Source organism: Kogia breviceps, chromosome 1 (genome assembly GCF_026419965.1).
Source record: "Kogia breviceps isolate mKogBre1 chromosome 1, mKogBre1 haplotype 1, whole genome shotgun sequence".
NCBI lineage: Eukaryota > Metazoa > Chordata > Mammalia > Artiodactyla > Physeteridae > Kogia > Kogia breviceps.
The window spans coordinates 68,958,028-68,981,854 of NC_081310.1; positions in this window are offsets into that span (position 1 = coordinate 68,958,028).

The following is a 23,827-nucleotide window of genomic DNA, read 5'->3' on the forward strand; positions in this document are numbered from 1 at the left end:
AATAAGTCCCACAAAAAAAGAAACTTATGATATCACTTATCGAGGGAATGTAAAAATCGCTCCCCATGAACGGAATCCCCAAACAGAACAGAGTCACGCTTTTAGAAAACACACTTATGCCTGCTTCAGGGGAAAGGTGAGGTGCGGTGACGCATAAAACTCGAGTTTGAAATGAGCACAGATACCCTTCCGAAAACCGAATATGGAATGGACACGACCTACTCCTTGCTCAATCAACTGGACTCACCAGACCCTGTTCATCGCACAAGTATCTATCCGACTAGTAAGCATCTTAAAAGCTAAGTCTTGATATCTCTGTGTAAGTGCATCAAGGGTGTGTAAAGCGGCCTAAAACCAGCAGGGAAAATCAGCTCAGACCCATTCTGAGGATACATTTCCAACACAAAGAAGAAACAAGCAGGGCAAAACAGAGAGAAATTCTTCCAAAATGCGTTCAGGGACTGGCATGCAACCAGGATTGACCACATCTACAGCCCCAGCGGCAGAAGACATAAGGCTGGACACTCTTGGGGCTGAGACGATTGGTGAGGTTGGGAAAGCAAATGCAGACCCTTGAAAGGAATCCTGCGTGCTCCCCATTCCATGGCTCCCAACTCTCCAGGTTCAACGCAATCTTCCGACAGCGAAAGCACTCATTGGAAACCCAGCGGATGCTACACCGTGGGATCGGGAAAGCTTTCTGAAACTCACCTCAGTTTTCCTCTCCTGGTGCTCGTGTTCTCCATTCAGGCCCCCTTACTAACAATCTCCCCACTTGGAGACTCGGCGCCTTTCCATGCCTCTTTCGTACCGTCTGCAATTTGTCCGCAGGATGAACTGCAAGAGGGGGAACCAATGAGAGACTCGCTGGAGGTGTTTGGTCGGGCACATGTCACTCTCATTTCCCATCACGAAGAAGAATTCACCAGCGGTTCAGCCTGCCACCGCGGATCGACAATAGGGCGTGAAGCCATCCAGCCGTGTTGCGTCCCACTCACAAAAAAGCGACTTGGGAAATGGAGCTCAGGGGCCCTGCACTTCCCAAACCTGCAGAGTTCTAAACGATAACTATCGCCCCAAAATATATTGAGCGCAGGCTACGAAGAGGCGCTGAACGCAAGGCAGAACTGCAGGAAACGGATGTCAACGGGTACATCGGAATGGCCCCGATAGCACATGAAAAGCGCCAGAACGTGGACAATGATGCGGTTGGCCAAAAAGGGCGTATGCGTTTTTTCCTGAATATATTCAGGAAAAAACGCATACGCCCTTTTTGGCCAACCAAGCAACCTGGGAGAGCAAATCAGCACTACAAAGAAATCTCTCGCCCCCCCCCCCGGGGGCAAAAGGGCCAGGCGAAAAAAGTCTAAAAACCAGAAAGGCAGGACAGCCCACGGAGTCAAGGGAGCCTTGTTAAGCTGATGGGCGGGATGTCAATGGCCAACAGCCAATCTTCACAAGTGTATCCTCTTTCCCAAACCATGGAAAACACAGAACCACAGAGCATAGGGCACTTCCACACATGGGCGTTGACCTTGGGAAAATGAAAAAATCAACCAGACACAGGGACCCCAAAGTTGAGGGCTGCTGTCTTGACAAGAACCTCCACTCCGGTACACATTTCATATCCCAGGAAAGAGCCAAGTGGACAAAGACGAGTGGACAAGTGGACAAAGACAAGTGGACAAGTGGACAAGTGGTGCTACGTAGGTCCAATGGAGTGTCACTCAGCCATGAAATCCACGTCATGAGGCTGGTAGCAGCATCCTGAGTGGATTTAGGTACGATCATCCTCAGTGAAATAAGTCCCACAAAAAAAGAAACTTATGATATCACTTATCGAGGGAATGTAAAAATCGCTCCCCATGAACGGAATCCCCAAACAGAACAGAGTCACGCTTTTAGAAAACACACTTATGCCTGCTTCAGGGGAAAGGTGAGGTGCGGTGACGCATAAAACTCGAGTTTGAAATGAGCACAGATACCCTTCCGAAAACCGAATATGGAATGGACACGACCTACTCCTTGCTCAATCAACTGGACTCACCAGACCCTGTTCATCGCACAAGTATCTATCCGACTAGTAAGCATCTTAAAAGCTAAGTCTTGATATCTCTGTGTAAGTGCATCAAGTGTGTGTAAAGCGGCCTAAAACCAGCAGGGAAAATCAGCTCAGACCCATTCTGAGGATACATTTCCAACACAAAGAAGAAACAAGCAGGGCAAAACAGAGAGAAATTCTTCCAAAATGCGTTCAGGGACTGGCATGCAACCAGGATTGACCACATCTACAGCCCCAGCGGCAGAAGACAGAAGGCTGGACACTCTTGGGGCTGAGACGATTGGTGAGGTTGGGAAAGCAAATGCAGACCCTTGAAAGGAATCCGTCGTGCTCCCCATTCCATGGGTCCCAACTCTCCAGGTTCAACGCAATCTTCCGACAGCGAAAGCACTCATTGGAAACCCAGCGGATGCTACACCGTGGGATCGGGAAAGCTTTCTGAAACTCACCTCAGTTTTCCTCTCCTGGTGCTCGTGTTCTCCATTCAGGCCCCCTTACTAACAATCTCCCCACTTGGAGACTCGGCGCCTTTCCATGCCTCTTTCGTACCGTCTGCAATTTGTCCGCAGGATGAACTGCAAGAGGGGGAACCAATGAGAGACTCGCTGGAGGTGTTTGGTCGGGCACATGTCACTCTCATTTCCCATCACGAAGAAGAATTCACCAGCGGTTCAGCCTGCAACCGCGGATCGACAATAGGGCGTGAAGCCATCCAGCCGTGTTGCGTCCCACTCACAAAAAAGCGACTTGGGAAATGGAGCTCAGGGGCCCTGCACTTCCCAAACCTGCAGAGTTCTAAACGATAACTATCGCCCCAAAATATATTGAGGTCAGGCTACGAAGAGGCGCTGAACGCAAGGCAGAACTGCAGGAAACGGATGTCAACGGGTACATCGGAATGGCCCCGATAGCACATGAAAAGCGCCAGAACGTGGACAATGATGCGGTTGGCCAAAAAGGGCGTATGCGTTTTTTCCTGAATATATTCAGGAAAAAACGCATACGCCCTTTTTGGCCAACCAAGCAACCTGGGAGAGCAAATCAGCACTACAAAGAAATCTCTCGCCCCCCCCCGGGGCAAAAGGGCCAGGCGAAAAAAGTCTAAAAACCAGAAAGGCAGGACAGCCCACGGAGTCAAGGGAGCCTTGTTAAGCTGATGGGCGGGATGTCAATGGCCAACAGCCAATCTTCACAAGTGTATCCTCTTTCCCAAACCATGTAAAACACAGAACCACAGAGCATAGGGCACTTCCACACATGGGCGTTGACCTTGGGAAAATGAAAAAATCAACCAGACACAGGGACCCCAAAGTTGAGGGCTGCTGTCTTGACAAGAACCTCCACTCCGGTACACGTTTCATATCCCAGGAAAGAGCCAAGTGGACAAAGACGAGTGGACAAGTGGACAAAGACAAGTGGACAAGTGGACAAGTGGTGCTACGTAGGTCCAATGGAGTGTCACTCAGCCATGAAATCCACGTCATGAGGCTGGTAGCAGCATCCTGAGTGGATTTAGGTATGATCATCCTCAGTGAAATAAGTCCCACAAAAAAAGAAACTTATGATATCACTTATCGAGGGAATGTAAAAATCGCTCCCCATGAACGGAATCCCCAAACAGAACAGAGTCACGCTTTTAGAAAACACACTTATGCCTGCTTCAGGGGAAAGGTGAGGTGCGGTGACGCATAAAACTCGAGTTTGAAATGAGCACAGATACCCTTCCGAAAACCGAATATGGAATGGACACGACCTACTCCTTGCTCAATCAACTGGACTCACCAGACCCTGTTCATCGCACAAGTATCTATCCGACTAGTAAGCATCTTAAAAGCTAAGTCTTGATATCTCTGTGTAAGTGCATCAAGTGTGTGTAAAGCGGCCTAAAACCAGCAGGGAAAATCAGCTCAGACCCATTCTGAGGATACATTTCCAACACAAAGAAGAAACAAGCAGGGCAAAACAGAGAGAAATTCTTCCAAAATGCGTTCAGGGACTGGCATGCAACCAGGATTGACCACATCTACAGCCCCAGCGGCAGAAGACATAAGGCTGGACACTCTTGGGGCTGAGACGATTGGTGAGGTTGGGAAAGCCAATGCAGACCCTTGAAAGGAATCCTGCGTGCTCCCCATTCCATGGCTCCCAACTCTCCAGGTTCAACGCAATCTTCCGACAGCGAAAGCACTCATTGGAAACCCAGCGGATGCTACACCGTGGGATCGGGAAAGCTTTCTGAAACTCACCTCAGTTTTCCTCTCCTGGTGCTCGTGTTCTCCATTCAGGCCCCCTTACTAACAATCTCCCCACTTGGAGACTCGGCGCCTTTCCATGCCTCTTTCGTACCGTCTGCAATTTGTCCGCAGGATGAACTGCAAGAGGGGGAACCAATGAGAGACTCGCTGGAGGTGTTTGGTCGGGCACATGTCACTCTCATTTCCCATCACGAAGAAGACTTCACCAGCGGTTCAGCCTGCCACCGCGGATCGACAATAGGGCGTGAAGCCATCCAGCCGCGTTGCGTCCCACTCACAAAAAAGCGACTTGGGAAATGGAGCTCAGGGGCCCTGCACTTCCCAAACCTGCAGAGTTCTAAACGATAACTATCGCCCCAAAATATATTGAGGTCAGGCTACGAAGAGGCGCTGAACGCAAGGCAGAACTGCAGGAAACGGATGTCAACGGGTACATCGGAATGGCCCCGATAGCACATGAAAAGCGCCAGAACGTGGACAATGATGCGGTTGGCCAAAAAGGGCGTATGCGTTTTTTCCTGAATATATTCAGGAAAAAACGCATACGCCCTTTTTGGCCAACCAAGCAACCTGGGAGAGCAAATCAGCACTACAAAAAATCTCTCGCCCCCCCCCCCCCGGGGGCAAAAGGGCCAGGCGAAAAAAGTCTAAAAACCAGAAAGGCAGGACAGCCCACGGAGTCAAGGGAGCCTTGTTAAGCTGATGGTCGGGATGTCAATGGCCAACAGCCAATCTTCACAAGTGTATCCTCTTTCCCAAACCATGTAAAACACAGAACCACAGAGCATAGGGCACTTCCACACATGGGCGTTGACCTTGGGAAAATGAAAAAATCAACCAGACACAGGGACCCCAAAGTTGAGGGCTGCTGTCTTGACAAGAACCTCCACTCCGGTACACGTTTCATATCCCAGGAAAGAGCCAAGTGGACAAAGACGAGTGGACAAGTGGACAAAGACAAGTGGACAAGTGGACAAGTGGTGCTACGTAGGTCCAATGGAGTGTCACTCAGCCATGAAATCCACGTCATGAGGCTGGTAGCAGCATCCTGAGTGGATTTAGGTACGATCATCCTCAGTGAAATAAGTCCCACAAAAAAAGAAACTTATGATATCACTTATCGAGGGAATGTAAAAATCGCTCCCCATGAACGGAATCCCCAAACAGAACAGAGTCACGCTTTTAGAAAACACACTTATGCCTGCTTCAGGGGAAAGGTGAGGTGCGGTGACGCATAAAACTCGAGTTTGAAATGAGCACAGATACCCTTCCGAAAACCGAATATGGAATGGACACGACCTACTCCTTGCTCAATCAACTGGACTCACCAGACCCTGTTCATCGCACAAGTATCTATCCGACTAGTAAGCATCTTAAAAGCTAAGTCTTGATATCTCTGTGTAAGTGCATCAAGTGTGTGTAAAGCGGCCTAAAACCAGCAGGGAAAATCAGCTCAGACCCATTCTGAGGATACATTTCCAACACAAAGAAGAAACAAGCAGGGCAAAACAGAGAGAAATTCTTCCAAAATGCGTTCAGGGACTGGCATGCAACCAGGATTGACCACATCTACAGCCCCAGCGGCAGAAGACAGAAGGCTGGACACTCTTGGGGCTGAGACGATTGGTGAGGTTGGGAAAGCAAATGCAGACCCTTGAAAGGAATCCGTCGTGCTCCCCATTCCATGGGTCCCAACTCTCCAGGTTCAACGCAATCTTCCGACAGCGAAAGCACTCATTGGAAACCCAGCGGATGCTACACCGTGGGATCGGGAAAGCTTTCTGAAACTCACCTCAGTTTTCCTCTCCTGGTGCTCGTGTTCTCCATTCAGGCCCCCTTACTAACAATCTCCCCACTTGGAGACTCGGCGCCTTTCCATGCCTCTTTCGTACCGTCTGCAATTTGTCCGCAGGATGAACTGCAAGAGGGGGAACCAATGAGAGACTCGCTGGAGGTGTTTGGTCGGGCACATGTCACTCTCATTTCCCATCACGAAGAAGAATTCACCAGCGGTTCAGCCTGCCACCGCGGATCGACAATAGGGCGTGAAGCCATCCAGCCGTGTTGCGTCCCACTCACAAAAAAGCGACTTGGGAAATGGAGCTCAGGGGCCCTGCACTTCCCAAACCTGCAGAGTTCTAAACGATAACTATCGCCCCAAAATATATTGAGCGCAGGCTACGAAGAGGCGCTGAACGCAAGGCAGAACTGCAGGAAACGGATGTCAACGGGTACATCGGAATGGCCCCGATAGCACATGAAAAGCGCCAGAACGTGGACAATGATGCGGTTGGCCAAAAAGGGCGTATGCGTTTTTTCCTGAATATATTCAGGAAAAAACGCATACGCCCTTTTTGGCCAACCAAGCAACCTGGGAGAGCAAATCAGCACTACAAAGAAATCTCTCGCCCCCCCCCGGGGCAAAAGGGCCAGGCGAAAAAAGTCTAAAAACCAGAAAGGCAGGACAGCCCACGGAGTCAAGGGAGCCTTGTTAAGCTGATGGGCGGGATGTCAATGGCCAACAGCCAATCTTCACAAGTGTATCCTCTTTCCCAAACCATGTAAAACACAGAACCACAGAGCATAGGGCACTTCCACACATGGGCGTTGACCTTGGGAAAATGAAAAAATCAACCAGACACAGGGACCCCAAAGTTGAGGGCTGCTGTCTTGACAAGAACCTCCACTCCAGTACACGTTTCATATCCCAGGAAAGAGCCAAGTGGACAAAGACGAGTGGACAAGTGGACAAAGACAAGTGGACAAGTGGACAAGTGGTGCTACGTAGGTCCAATGGAGTGTCACTCAGCCATGAAATCCACGTCATGAGGCTGGTAGCAGCATCCTGAGTGGATTTAGGTACGATCATCCTCAGTGAAATAAGTCCCACAAAAAAAGAAACTTATGATATCACTTATCGAGGGAATGTAAAAATCGCTCCCCATGAACGGAATCCCCAAACAGAACAGAGTCACGCTTTTAGAAAACACACTTATGCCTGCTTCAGGGGAAAGGTGAGGTGCGGTGACGCATAAAACTCGAGTTTGAAATGAGCACAGATACCCTTCCGAAAACCGAATATGGAATGGACACGACCTACTCCTTGCTCAATCAACTGGACTCACCAGACCCTGTTCATCGCACAAGTATCTATCCGACTAGTAAGCATCTTAAAAGCTAAGTCTTGATATCTCTGTGTAAGTGCATCAAGTGTGTGTAAAGCGGCCTAAAACCAGCAGGGAAAATCAGCTCAGACCCATTCTGAGGATACATTTCCAACACAAAGAAGAAACAAGCAGGGCAAAACAGAGAGAAATTCTTCCAAAATGCGTTCAGGGACTGGCATGCAACCAGGATTGACCACATCTACAGCCCCAGCGGCAGAAGACAGAAGGCTGGACACTCTTGGGGCTGAGACGATTGGTGAGGTTGGGAAAGCAAATGCAGACCCTTGAAAGGAATCCGTCGTGCTCCCCATTCCATGGGTCCCAACTCTCCAGGTTCAACGCAATCTTCCGACAGCGAAAGCACTCATTGGAAACCCAGCGGATGCTACACCGTGGGATCGGGAAAGCTTTCTGAAACTCACCTCAGTTTTCCTCTCCTGGTGCTCGTGTTCTCCATTCAGGCCCCCTTACTAACAATCTCCCCACTTGGAGACTCGGCGCCTTTCCATGCCTCTTTCGTACCGTCTGCAATTTGTCCGCAGGATGAACTGCAAGAGGGGGAACCAATGAGAGACTCGCTGGAGGTGTTTGGTCGGGCACATGTCACTCTCATTTCCCATCACGAAGAAGAATTCACCAGCGGTTCAGCCTGCCACCGCGGATCGACAATAGGGCGTGAAGCCATCCAGCCGTGTTGCGTCCCACTCACAAAAAAGCGACTTGGGAAATGGAGCTCAGGGGCCCTGCACTTCCCAAACCTGCAGAGTTCTAAACGATAACTATCGCCCCAAAATATATTGAGGTCAGGCTACGAAGAGGCGCTGAACGCAAGGCAGAACTGCAGGAAACGGATGTCAACGGGTACATCGGAATGGCCCCGATAGCACATGAAAAGCGCCAGAACGTGGACAATGATGCGGTTGGCCAAAAAGGGCGTATGCGTTTTTTCCTGAATATATTCAGGAAAAAACGCATACGCCCTTTTTGGCCAACCAAGCAACCTGGGAGAGCAAATCAGCACTACAAAGAAATCTCTCGCCCCCCCCCGGGGCAAAAGGGCCAGGCGAAAAAAGTCTAAAAACCAGAAAGGCAGGACAGCCCACGGAGTCAAGGGAGCCTTGTTAAGCTGATGGGCGGGATGTCAATGGCCAACAGCCAATCTTCACAAGTGTATCCTCTTTCCCAAACCATGTAAAACACAGAACCACAGAGCATAGGGCACTTCCACACATGGGCGTTGACCTTGGGAAAATGAAAAAATCAACCAGACACAGGGACCCCAAAGTTGAGGGCTGCTGTCTTGACAAGAACCTCCACTCCGGTACACGTTTCATATCCCAGGAAAGAGCCAAGTGGACAAAGACGAGTGGACAAGTGGACAAAGACAAGTGGACAAGTGGACAAGTGGTGCTACGTAGGTCCAATGGAGTGTCACTCAGCCATGAAGTCCACGTCATGAGGCTGGTAGCAGCATCCTGAGTGGATTTAGGTACGATCATCCTCAGTGAAATAAGTCCCACAAAAAAAGAAACTTATGATATCACTTATCGAGGGAATGTAAAAATCGCTCCCCATGAACGGAATCCCCAAACAGAACAGAGTCACGCTTTTAGAAAACACACTTATGCCTGCTTCAGGGGAAAGGTGAGGTGCGGTGACGCATAAAACTCGAGTTTGAAATGAGCACAGATACCCTTCCGAAAACCGAATATGGAATGGACACGACCTACTCCTTGCTCAATCAACTGGACTCACCAGACCCTGTTCATCGCACAAGTATCTATCCGACTAGTAAGCATCTTAAAAGCTAAGTCTTGATATCTCTGTGTAAGTGCATCAAGTGTGTGTAAAGCGGCCTAAAACCAGCAGGGAAAATCAGCTCAGACCCATTCTGAGGATACATTTCCAACACAAAGAAGAAACAAGCAGGGCAAAACAGAGAGAAATTCTTCCAAAATGCGTTCAGGGACTGGCATGCAACCAGGATTGACCACATCTACAGCCCCAGCGGCAGAAGACATAAGGCTGGACACTCTTGGGGCTGAGACGATTGGTGAGGTTGGGAAAGCAAATGCAGACCCTTGAAAGGAATCCTGCGTGCTCCCCATTCCATGGCTCCCAACTCTCCAGGTTCAACGCAATCTTCCGACAGCGAAAGCACTCATTGGAAACCCAGCGGATGCTACACCGTGGGATCGGGAAAGCTTTCTGAAACTCACCTCAGTTTTCCTCTCCTGGTGCTCGTGTTCTCCATTCAGGCCCCCTTACTAACAATCTCCCCACTTGGAGACTCGGCGCCTTTCCATGCCTCTTTCGTACCGTCTGCAATTTGTCCGCAGGATGAACTGCAAGAGGGGGAACCAATGAGAGACTCGCTGGAGGTGTTTGGTCGGGCACATGTCACTCTCATTTCCCATCACGAAGAAGAATTCACCAGCGGTTCAGCCTGCCACCGCGGATCGACAATAGGGCGTGAAGCCATCCAGCCGTGTTGCGTCCCACTCACAAAAAAGCGACTTGGGAAATGGAGCTCAGGGGCCCTGCACTTCCCAAACCTGCAGAGTTCTAAACGATAACTATCGCCCCAAAATATATTGAGGTCAGGCTACGAAGAGGCGCTGAACGCAAGGCAGAACTGCAGGAAACGGATGTCAACGGGTACATCGGAATGGCCCCGATAGCACATGAAAAGCGCCAGAACGTGGACAATGATGCGGTTGGCCAAAAAGGGCGTATGCGTTTTTTCCTGAATATATTCAGGAAAAAACGCATACGCCCTTTTTGGCCAACCAAGCAACCTGGGAGAGCAAATCAGCACTACAAAGAAATCTCTCGCCCCCCCCCGGGGGCAAAAGGGCCAGGCGAAAAAAGTCTAAAAACCAGAAAGGCAGGACAGCCCACGGAGTCAAGGGAGCCTTGTTAAGCTGATGGGCGGGATGTCAATGGCCAACAGCCAATCTTCACAAGTGTATCCTCTTTCCCAAACCATGTAAAACACAGAACCACAGAGCATAGGGCACTTCCACACATGGGCGTTGACCTTGGGAAAATGAAAAAATCAACCAGACACAGGGACCCCAAAGTTGAGGGCTGCTGTCTTGACAAGAACCTCCACTCCGGTACACGTTTCATATCCCAGGAAAGAGCCAAGTGGACAAAGACGAGTGGACAAGTGGACAAAGACAAGTGGACAAGTGGACAAGTGGTGCTACGTAGGTCCAATGGAGTGTCACTCAGCCATGAAGTCCACGTCATGAGGCTGGTAGCAGCATCCTGAGTGGATTTAGGTACGATCATCCTCAGTGAAATAAGTCCCACAAAAAAAGAAACTTATGATATCACTTATCGAGGGAATGTAAAAATCGCTCCCCATGAACGGAATCCCCAAACAGAACAGAGTCACGCTTTTAGAAAACACACTTATGCCTGCTTCAGGGGAAAGGTGAGGTGCGGTGACGCATAAAACTCGAGTTTGAAATGAGCACAGATACCCTTCCGAAAACCGAATATGGAATGGACACGACCTACTCCTTGCTCAATCAACTGGACTCACCAGACCCTGTTCATCGCACAAGTATCTATCCGACTAGTAAGCATCTTAAAAGCTAAGTCTTGATATCTCTGTGTAAGTGCATCAAGGGTGTGTAAAGCGGCCTAAAACCAGCAGGGAAAATCAGCTCAGACCCATTCTGAGGATACATTTCCAACACAAAGAAGAAACAAGCAGGGCAAAACAGAGAGAAATTCTTCCAAAATGCGTTCAGGGACTGGCATGCAACCAGGATTGACCACATCTACAGCCCCAGCGGCAGAAGACAGAAGGCTGGACACTCTTGGGGCTGAGACGATTGGTGAGGTTGGGAAAGCCAATGCAGACCCTTGAAAGGAATCCTGCGTGCTCCCCATTCCATGGCTCCCAACTCTCCAGGTTCAACGCAATCTTCCGACAGCGAAAGCACTCATTGGAAACCCAGCGGATGCTACACCGTGGGATCGGGAAAGCTTTCTGAAACTCACCTCAGTTTTCCTCTCCTGGTGCTCGTGTTCTCCATTCAGGCCCCCTTACTAACAATCTCCCCACTTGGAGACTCGGCGCCTTTCCATGCCTCTTTCGTACCGTCTGCAATTTGTCCGCAGGATGAACTGCAAGAGGGGGAACCAATGAGAGACTCGCTGGAGGTGTTTGGTCGGGCACATGTCACTCTCATTTCCCATCACGAAGAAGAATTCACCAGCGGTTCAGCCTGCCACCGCGGATCGACAATAGGGCGTGAAGCCATCCAGCCGTGTTGCGTCCCACTCACAAAAAAGCGACTTGGGAAATGGAGCTCAGGGGCCCTGCACTTCCCAAACCTGCAGAGTTCTAAACGATAACTATCGCCCCAAAATATATTGAGGTCAGGCTACGAAGAGGCGCTGAACGCAAGGCAGAACTGCAGGAAACGGATGTCAACGGGTACATCGGAATGGCCCCGATAGCACATGAAAAGCGCCAGAACGTGGACAATGATGCGGTTGGCCAAAAAGGGCGTATGCGTTTTTTCCTGAATATATTCAGGAAAAAACGCATACGCCCTTTTTGGCCAACCAAGCAACCTGGGAGAGCAAATCAGCACTACAAAGAAATCTCTCGCCCCCCCCCCCCCGGGGGCAAAAGGGCCAGGCGAAAAAAGTCTAAAAACCAGAAAGGCAGGACAGCCCACGGAGTCAAGGGAGCCTTGTTAAGCTGATGGGCGGGATGTCAATGGCCAACAGCCAATCTTCACAAGTGTATCCTCTTTCCCAAACCATGTAAAACACAGAACCACAGAGCATAGGGCACTTCCACACATGGGCGTTGACCTTGGGAAAATGAAAAAATCAACCAGACACAGGGACCCCAAAGTTGAGGGCTGCTGTCTTGACAAGAACCTCCACTCCGGTACACGTTTCATATCCCAGGAAAGAGCCAAGTGGACAAAGACGAGTGGACAAGTGGACAAAGACAAGTGGACAAGTGGACAAGTGGTGCTACGTAGGTCCAATGGAGTGTCACTCAGCCATGAAATCCACGTCATGAGGCTGGTAGCAGCATCCTGAGTGGATTTAGGTACGATCATCCTCAGTGAAATAAGTCCCACAAAAAAAGAAACTTATGATATCACTTATCGAGGGAATGTAAAAATCGCTCCCCATGAACGGAATCCCCAAACAGAACAGAGTCACGCTTTTAGAAAACACACTTATGCCTGCTTCAGGGGAAAGGTGAGGTGCGGTGACGCATAAAACTCGAGTTTGAAATGAGCACAGATACCCTTCCGAAAACCGAATATGGAATGGACACGACCTACTCCTTGCTCAATCAACTGGACTCACCAGACCCTGTTCATCGCACAAGTATCTATCCGACTAGTAAGCATCTTAAAAGCTAAGTCTTGATATCTCTGTGTAAGTGCATCAAGGGTGTGTAAAGCGGCCTAAAACCAGCAGGCAAAATCAGCTCAGACCCATTCTGAGGATACATTTCCAACACAAAGAAGAAACAAGCAGGGCAAAACAGAGAGAAATTCTTCCAAAATGCGTTCAGGGACTGGCATGCAACCAGGATTGACCACATCTACAGCCCCAGCGGCAGAAGACAGAAGGCTGGACACTCTTGGGGCTGAGACGATTGGTGAGGTTGGGAAAGCAAATGCAGACCCTTGAAAGGAATCCTGCATGCTCCCCATTCCATGGGTCCCAACTCTCCAGGTTCAACGCAATCTTCCGACAGCGAAAGCACTCATTGGAAACCCAGCGGATGCTACACCGTGGGATCGGGAAAGCTTTCTGAAACTCACCTCAGTTTTCCTCTCCTGGTGCTCGTGTTCTCCATTCAGGCCCCCTTACTAACAATCTCCCCACTTGGAGACTCGGCGCCTTTCCATGCCTCTTTCGTACCGTCTGCAATTTGTCCGCAGGATGAACTGCAAGAGGGGGAACCAATGAGAGACTCGCTGGAGGTGTTTGGTCGGGCACATGTCACTCTCATTTCCCATCACGAAGAAGAATTCACCAGCGGTTCAGCCTGCCACCGCGGATCGACAATAGGGCGTGAAGCCATCCAGCCGTGTTGCGTCCCACTCACAAAAAAGCGACTTGGGAAATGGAGCTCAGGGGCCCTGCACTTCCCAAACCTGCAGAGTTCTAAACGATAACTATCGCCCCAAAATATATTGAGCGCAGGCTACGAAGAGGCGCTGAACGCAAGGCAGAACTGCAGGAAACGGATGTCAACGGGTACATCGGAATGGCCCCGATAGCACATGAAAAGCACCAGAACGTGGAAAATGATGCGGTTGGCCAAAAAGGGCGTATGCGTTTTTTCCTGAATATATTCAGGAAAAAACGCATACGCCCTTTTTGGCCAACCAAGCAACCTGGGAGAGCAAATCAGCACTACAAAGAAATCTCTCGCCCCCCCCCGGGGCAAAAGGGCCAGGCGAAAAAAGTCTAAAAACCAGAAAGGCAGGACAGCCCACGGAGTCAAGGGAGCCTTGTTAAGCTGATGGGCGGGATGTTAATGGCCAACAGCCAATCTTCACAAGTGTATCCTCCTTCCCAAACCATGTAAAACACAGAACCACAGAGCATAGGGCACTTCCACACATGGGCGTTGACCTTGGGAAAATGAAAAAATCAACCAGACACAGGGACCCCAAAGTTGAGGGCTGCTGTCTTGACAAGAACCTCCACTCCGGTACACGTTTCATATCCCAGGAAAGAGCCAAGTGGACAAAGACGAGTGGACAAGTGGACAAAGACAAGTGGACAAGTGGACAAGTGGTGCTACGTAGGTCCAATGGAGTGTCACTCAGCCATGAAATCCACGTCATGAGGCTGGTAGCAGCATCCTGAGTGGATTTAGGTACGATCATCCTCAGTGAAATAAGTCCCACAAAAAAAGAAACTTATGATATCACTTATCGAGGGAATGTAAAAATCGCTCCCCATGAACGGAATCCCCAAACAGAACAGAGTCACGCTTTTAGAAAACACACTTATGCCTGCTTCAGGGGAAAGGTGAGGTGGGGTGACGCATAAAACTCGAGTTTGAAATGAGCACAGATACCCTTCCGAAAACCGAATATGGAATGGACACGACCTACTCCTTGCTCAATCAACTGGACTCACCAGACCCTGTTCATCGCACAAGTATCTATCCGACTAGTAAGCATCTTAAAAGCTAAGTCTTGATATCTCTGTGTAAGTGCATCAAGTGTGTGTAAAGCGGCCTAAAACCAGCAGGGAAAATCAGCTCAGACCCATTCTGAGGATACATTTCCAACACAAAGAAGAAACAAGCAGGGCAAAACAGAGAGAAATTCTTCCAAAATGCGTTCAGGGACTGGCATGCAACCAGGATTGACCACATCTACAGCCCGAGCGGCAGAAGACATAAGGCTGGACACTCTTGGGGCTGAGACGATTGGTGAGGTTGGGAAAGCAAATGCAGACCCTTGAAAGGAATCCTGCGTGCTCCCCATTCCATGGCTCCCAACTCTCCAGGTTCAACGCAATCTTCCGACAGCGAAAGCACTCATTGGAAACCCAGCGGATGCTACACCGTGGGATCGGGAAAGCTTTCTGAAACTCACCTCAGTTTTCCTCTCCTGGTGCTCGTGTTCTCCATTCAGGCCCCCTTACTAACAATCTCCCCACTTGGAGACTCGGCGCCTTTCCATGCCTCTTTCGTACCGTCTGCAATTTGTCCGCAGGATGAACTGCAAGAGGGGGAACCAATGAGAGACTCGCTGGAGGTGTTTGGTCGGGCACATGTCACTCTCATTTCCCATCACGAAGAAGAATTCACCAGCGGTTCAGCCTGCCACCGCGGATCGACAATAGGGCGTGAAGCCATCCAGCCGTGTTGCGTCCCACTCACAAAAAAGCGACTTGGGAAATGGAGCTCAGGGGCCCTGCACTTCCCAAACCTGCAGAGTTCTAAACGATAACTATCGCCCCAAAATATATTGAGCGCAGGCTACGAAGAGGCGCTGAACGCAAGGCAGAACTGCAGGAAACGGATGTCAACGGGTACATCGGAATGGCCCCGATAGCACATGAAAAGCGCCAGAACGTGGACAATGATGCGGTTGGCCAAAAAGGGCGTATGCGTTTTTTCCTGAATATATTCAGGAAAAAACGCATACGCCCTTTTTGGCCAACCAAGCAACCTGGGAGAGCAAATCAGCACTACAAAGAAATCTCTCGCCCCCCCCCCCCCGGGGGCAAAAGGGCCAGGCGAAAAAAGTCTAAAAACCAGAAAGGCAGGACAGCCCACGGAGTCAAGGGAGCCTTGTTAAGCTGATGGGCGGGATGTCAATGGCCAACAGCCAATCTTCACAAGTGTATCCTCTTTCCCAAACCATGTAAAACACAGAACCACAGAGCATAGGGCACTTCCACACATGGGCGTTGACCTTGGGAAAATGAAAAAATCAACCAGACACAGGGACCCCAAAGTTGAGGGCTGCTGTCTTGACAAGAACCTCCACTCCGGTACACGTTTCATATCCCAGGAAAGAGCCAAGTGGACAAAGACGAGTGGACAAGTGGACAAAGACAAGTGGACAAGTGGACAAGTGGTGCTACGTAGGTCCAATGGAGTGTCACTCAGCCATGAAATCCACGTCATGAGGCTGGTAGCAGCATCCTGAGTGGATTTAGGTACGATCATCCTCAGTGAAATAAGTCCCACAAAAAAAGAAACTTATGATATCACTTATCGAGGGAATGTAAAAATCGCTCCCCATGAACGGAATCCCCAAACAGAACAGAGTCACGCTTTTAGAAAACACACTTATGCCTGCTTCAGGGGAAAGGTGAGGTGCGGTGAGGCATAAAACTCGAGTTTGAAATGAGCACAGATACCCTTCCGAAAACCGAATATGGAATGGACACGACCTACTCCTTGCTCAATCAACTGGACTCACCAGACCCTGTTCATCGCACAAGTATCTATCCGACTAGTAAGCATCTTAAAAGCTAAGTCTTGATATCTCTGTGTAAGTGCATCAAGGGTGTGTAAAGCGGCCTAAAACCAGCAGGCAAAATCAGCTCAGACCCATTCTGAGGATACATTTCCAACACAAAGAAGAAACAAGCAGGGCAAAACAGAGAGAAATTCTTCCAAAATGCGTTCAGGGACTGGCATGCAACCAGGATTGACCACATCTACAGCCCCAGCGGCAGAAGACAGAAGGCTGGACACTCTTGGGGCTGAGACGATTGGTGAGGTTGGGAAAGCAAATGCAGACCCTTGAAAGGAATCCTGCGTGCTCCCCATTCCATGGGTCCCAACTCTCCAGGTTCAACGCAATCTTCCGACAGCGAAAGCACTCATTGGAAACCCAGCGGATGCTACACCGTGGGATCGGGAAAGCTTTCTGAAACTCACCTCAGTTTTCCTCTCCTGGTGCTCGTGTTCTCCATTCAGGCCCCCTTACTAACAATCTCCCCACTTGGAGACTCGGCGCCTTTCCATGCCTCTTTCGTACCGTCTGCAATTTGTCCGCAGGATGAACTGCAAGAGGGGGAACCAATGAGAGACTCGCTGGAGGTGTTTGGTCGGGCACATGTCACTCTCATTTCCCATCACGAAGAAGAATTCACCAGCGGTTCAGCCTGCCACCGCGGATCGACAATAGGGCGTGAAGCCATCCAGCCGTGTTGCGTCCCACTCACAAAAAAGCGACTTGGGAAATGGAGCTCAGGGGCCCTGCACTTCCCAAACCTGCAGAGTTCTAAACGATAACTATCGCCCCAAAATATATTGAGCGCAGGCTACGAAGAGGCGCTGAACGCAAGGCAGAACTGCAGGAAACGGATGTCAACGGGTACATCGGAATGGCCCCGATAGCACATGAAAAGCACCAGAACGTGGAAAATGATGCGGTTGGCCAAAAAGGGCGTATGCGTTTTTTCCTGAATATATTCAGGAAAAAACGCATACGCCCTTTTTGGCCAACCAAGCAACCTGGGAGAGCAAATCAGCACTACAAAGAAATCTCTCGCCCCCCCCCGGGGCAAAAGGGCCAGGCGAAAAAAGTCTAAAAACCAGAAAGGCAGGACAGCCCACGGAGTCAAGGGAGCCTTGTTAAGCTGATGGGCGGGATGTTAATGGCCAACAGCCAATCTTCACAAGTGTATCCTCTTTCCCAAACCATGTAAAACACAGAACCACAGAGCATAGGGCACTTCCACACATGGGCGTTGACCTTGGGAAAATGAAAAAATCAACCAGACACAGGGACCCCAAAGTTGAGGGCTGCTGTCTTGACAAGAACCTCCACTCCGGTACACGTTTCATATCCCAGGAAAGAGCCAAGTGGACAAAGACGAGTGGACAAGTGGACAAAGACAAGTGGACAAGTGGACAAGTGGTGCTACGTAGGTCCAATGGAGTGTCACTCAGCCATGAAATCCACGTCATGAGGCTGGTAGCAGCATCCTGAGTGGATTTAGGTACGATCATCCTCAGTGAAATAAGTCCCACAAAAAAAGAAACTTATGATATCACTTATCGAGGGAATGTAAAAATCGCTCCCCATGAACGGAATCCCCAAACAGAACAGAGTCACGCTTTTAGAAAACACACTTATGCCTGCTTCAGGGGAAAGGTGAGGTGGGGTGACGCATAAAACTCGAGTTTGAAATGAGCACAGATACCCTTCCGAAAACCGAATATGGAATGGACACGACCTACTCCTTGCTCAATCAACTGGACTCACCAGACCCTGTTCATCGCACAAGTATCTATCCGACTAGTAAGCATCTTAAAAGCTAAGTCTTGATATCTCTGTGTAAGTGCATCAAGTGTGTGTAAAGCGGCCTAAAACCAGCAGGGAAAATCAGCTCAGACCCATTCTGAGGATACATTTCCAACACAAAGAAGAAACAAGCAGGGCAAAACAGAGAGAAATTCTTCCAAAATGCGTTCAGGGACTGGCATGCAACCAGGATTGACCACATCTACAGCCCCAGCGGCAGAAGACATAAGGCTGGACACTCTTGGGGCTGAGACGATTGGTGAGGTTGGGAAAGCAAATGCAGACCCTTGAAAGGAATCCTGCGTGCTCCCCATTCCATGGCTCCCAACTCTCCAGGTTCAACGCAATCTTCCGACAGCGAAAGCACTCATTGGAAACCCAGCGGATGCTACACCGTGGGATCGGGAAAGCTTTCTGAAACTCACCTCAGTTTTCCTCTCCTGGTGCTCGTGTTCTCCATTCAGGCCCCCTTACTAACAATCTCCCCACTTGGAGACTCGGCGCCTTTCCATGCCTCTTTCGTACCGTCTGCAATTTGTCCGCAGGATGAACTGCAAGAGGGGGAACCAATGAGAGACTCGCTGGAGGTGTTTGGTCGGGCACATGTCACTCTCATTTCCCATCACGAAGAAGAATTCACCAGCGGTTCAGCCTGCCACCGCGGATCGACAATAGGGCGTGAAGCCATCCAGCCGTGTTGCGTCCCACTCACAAAAAAGCGACTTGGGAAATGGAGCTCAGGGGCCCTGCACTTCCCAAACCTGCAGAGTTCTAAACGATAACTATCGCCCCAAAATATATTGAGCGCAGGCTACGAAGAGGCGCTGAACGCAAGGCAGAACTGCAGGAAACGGATGTCAACGGGTACATCGGAATGGCCCCGATAGCACATGAAAAGCGCCAGAACGTGGACAATGATGCGGTTGGCCAAAAAGGGCGTATGCGTTTTTTCCTGAATATATTCAGGAAAAAACGCATACGCCCTTTTTGGCCAACCAAGCAACCTGGGAGAGCAAATCAGCACTACAAAGAAATCTCTCGCCCCCCCCCCCCCGGGGGCAAAAGGGCCAGGCGAAAAAAGTCTAAAAACCAGAAAGGCAGGACAGCCCACGGAGTCAAGGGAGCCTTGTTAAGCTGATGGGCGGGATGTCAATGGCCAACAGCCAATCTTCACAAGTGTATCCTCTTTCCCAAACCATGTCAAACACAGAACCACAGAGCATAGGGCACTTCCACACATGGGCGTTGACCTTGGGAAAATGAAAAAATCAACCAGACACAGGGACCCCAAAGTTGAGGGCTGCTGTCTTGACAAGAACCTCCACTCCGGTACACGTTTCATATCCCAGGAAAGAGCCAAGTGGACAAAGACGAGTGGACAAGTGGACAAAGACAAGTGGACAAGTGGACAAGTGGTGCTACGTAGGTCCAATGGAGTGTCACTCAGCCATGAAATCCACGTCATGAGGCTGGTAGCAGCATCCTGAGTGGATTTAGGTACGATCATCCTCAGTGAAATAAGTCCCACAAAAAAAGAAACTTATGATATCACTTATCGAGGGAATGTAAAAATCGCTCCCCATGAACGGAATCCCCAAACAGAACAGAGTCACGCTTTTAGAAAACACACTTATGCCTGCTTCAGGGGAAAGGTGAGGTGCGGTGAGGCATAAAACTCGAGTTTGAAATGAGCACAGATACCCTTCCGAAAACCGAATATGGAATGGACACGACCTACTCCTTGCTCAATCAACTGGACTCACCAGACCCTGTTCATCGCACAAGTATCTATCCGACTAGTAAGCATCTTAAAAGCTAAGTCTTGATATCTCTGTGTAAGTGCATCAAGTGTGTGTAAAGCGGCCTAAAACCAGCAGGGAAAATCAGCTCAGACCCATTCTGAGGATACATTTCCAACACAAAGAAGAAACAAGCAGGGCAAAACAGAGAGAAATTCTTCCAAAATGCGTTCAGGGACTGGCATGCAACCAGGATTGACCACATCTACAGCCCCAGCGGCAGAAGACATAAGGCTGGACACTCTTGGGGCTGAGACGATTGGTGAGGTTGGGAAAGCAAATGCAGACCCTTGAAAGGAATCCTGCGTGCTCCCCATTCCATGGGTCCCAACTCTCCAGGTTCAACGCAATCTTCCGACAGCGAAAGCACTCATTGGAAACCCAGCGGATGCTACACCGTGGGATCGGGAAAGCTTTCTGAAACTCACCTCAGTTTTCCTCTCCTGGTGCTCGTGTTCTCCATTCAGGCCCCCTTACTAACAATCTCCCCACTTGGAGACTCGGCGCCTTTCCATGCCTCTTTCGTACCGTCTGCAATTTGTCCGCAGGATGAACTGCAAGAGGGGGAACCAATGAGAGACTCGCTGGAGGTGTTTGGTCGGGCACATGTCACTCTCATTTCCCATCACGAAGAAGAATTCACCAGCGGTTCAGCCTGCAACCGCGGATCGACAATAGGGCGTGAAGCCATCCAGCCGTGTTGCGTCCCACTCACAAAAAAGCGACTTGGGAAATGGAGCTCAGGGGCCCTGCACTTCCCAAACCTGCAGAGTTCTAAACGATAACTATCGCCCCAAAATATATTGAGCGCAGGCTACGAAGAGGCGCTGAACGCAAGGCAGAACTGCAGGAAACGGATGTCAACGGGTACATCGGAATGGCCCCGATAGCACATGAAAAGCGCCAGAACGTGGAGAATGATGCGGTTGGCCAAAAAGGGCGTATGCGTTTTTTCCTGAATATATTCAGGAAAAAACGCATACGCCCTTTTTGGCCAACCAAGCAACCTGGGAGAGCAAATCAGCACTACAAAGAAATCTCTCGCCCCCCCACCCCCGGGGGCAAAAGGGCCAGGCGAAAAAAGTCTAAAAACCAGAAAGGCAGGACAGCCCACGGAGTCAAGGGAGCCTTGTTAAGCTGATGGGCGGGATGTCAATGGCCAACAGCCAATCTTCACAAGTGTATCCTCTTTCCCAAACCATGTAAAACACAGAACCACAGAGCATAGGGCACTTCCACACATGGGCGTTGACCTTGGGAAAATGAAAAAATCAACCAGACACAGGGACCCCAAAGTTGAGGGCTGCTGTCTTGACAAGAACCTCCACTCCGGTACACGTTTCATATCCCAGGAAAGAGCCAAGTGGACAAAGACGAGTGGACAAGTGGACAAAGACAAGTGGACAAGTGGACAAGTGGTGCTACGTAGGTCCAATGGAGTGTCACTCAGCCATGAAATCCACGTCATGAGGCTGGTAGCAGCATCCTGAGTGGATTTAGGTACGATCATCCTCAGTGAAATAAGTCCCACAAAAAAGAAACTTATGATATCACTTATCGAGGGAATGTAAAAATCGCTCCCCATGAACGGAATCCCCAAACAGAACAGAGTCACGCTTTTAGAAAACACACTTATGCCTGCTTCAGGGGAAAGGTGAGGTGCGGTGACGCATAAAACTCGAGTTTGAAATGAGCACAGATACCCTTCAGAAAACCGAATATGGAATGGACACGACCTACTCCTTGCTCAATCAACTGGACTCACCAGACCCTGTTCATCGCACAAGTATCTATCCGACTAGTAAGCATCTTAAAAGCTAAGTCTTGATATCTCTGTGTAAGTGCATCAAGGGTGTGTAAAGCGGCCTAAAACCAGCAGGGAAAATCAGCTCAGACCCATTCTGAGGATACATTTCCAATACAAAGAAGAAACAAGCAGGGCAAAACAGAGAGAAATTCTTCCAAAATGCGTTCAGGGACTGGCATGCAACCAGGATTGACCACATCTACAGCCCCAGCGGCAGAAGACATAAGGCTGGACACTCTTGGGGCTGAGACGATTGGTGAGGTTGGGAAAGCAAATGCAGACCCTTGAAAGGAATCCTGCGTGCTCCCCATTCCATGGGTCCCAACTCTCCAGGTTCAACGCAATCTTCCGACAGCGAAAGCACTCATTGGAAACCCAGCGGATGCTACACCGTGGGATCGGGAAAGCTTTCTGAAACTCACCTCAGTTTTCCTCTCCTGGTGCTCGTGTTCTCCATTCAGGCCCCCTTACTAACAATCTCCCCACTTGGAGACTCGGCGCCTTTCCATGCCTCTTTCGTACCGTCTGCAATTTGTCCGCAGGATGAACTGCAAGAGGGGGAACCAATGAGAGACTCGCTGGAGGTGTTTGGTCGGGCACATGTCACTCTCATTTCCCATCACGAAGAAGAATTCACCAGCGGTTCAGCCTGCAACCGCGGATCGACAATAGGGCGTGAAGCCATCCAGCCGTGTTGCGTCCCACTCACAAAAAAGCGACTTGGGAAATGGAGCTCAGGGGCACTGCACTTCCCAAACCTGCAGAGTTCTAAACGATAACTATCGCCCCAAAATATATTGAGGTCAGGCTACGAAGAGGCGCTGAACGCAAGGCAGAACTGCAGGAAACGGATGTCAACGGGTACATCGGAATGGCCCCGATAGCACATGAAAAGCGCCAGAACGTGGACAATGATGCGGTTGGCCAAAAAGGGCGTATGCGTTTTTTCCTGAATATATTCAGGAAAAAACGCATACGCCCTTTTTGGCCAACCAAGCAACCTGGGAGAGCAAATCAGCACTACAAAGAAATCTCTCGCCCCCCCACCCCCGGGGGCAAAAGGGCCAGGCGAAAAAAGTCTAAAAACCAGAAAGGCAGGACAGCCCACGGAGTCAAGGGAGCCTTGTTAAGCTGATGGGCGGGATGTCAATGGCCAACAGCCAATCTTCACAAGTGTATCCTCTTTCCCAAACCATGTAAAACACAGAACCACAGAGCATAGGGCACTTCCACACATGGGCGTTGACCTTGGGAAAATGAAAAAATCAACCAGACACAGGGACCCCAAAGTTGAGGGCTGCTGTCTTGACAAGAACCTCCACTCCGGTACACGTTTCATATCCCAGGAAAGAGCCAAGTGGACAAAGACGAGTGGACAAGTGGACAAAGACAAGTGGACAAGTGGACAAGTGGTGCTACGTAGGTCCAATGGAGTGTCACTCAGCCATGAAATCCACGTCATGAGGCTGGTAGCAGCATCCTGAGTGGATTTAGGTACGATCATCCTCAGTGAAATAAGTCCCACAAAAAAAGAAACTTATGATATCACTTATCGAGGGAATGTAAAAATCGCTCCCCATGAACGGAATCCCCAAACAGAACAGAGTCACGCTTTTAGAAAACACACTTATGCCTGCTTCAGGGGAAAGGTGAGGTGCGGTGACGCATAAAACTCGAGTTTGAAATGAGCACAGATACCCTTCCGAAAACCGAATATGGAATGGACACGACCTACTCCTTGCTCAATCAACTGGACTCACCAGACCCTGTTCATCGCACAAGTATCTATCCGACTAGTAAGCATCTTAAAAGCTAAGTCTTGATATCTCTGTGTAAGTGCATCAAGGGTGTGTAAAGCGGCCTAAAACCAGCAGGGAAAATCAGCTCAGACCCATTCTGAGGATACATTTCCAACACAAAGAAGAAACAAGCAGGGCAAAACAGAGA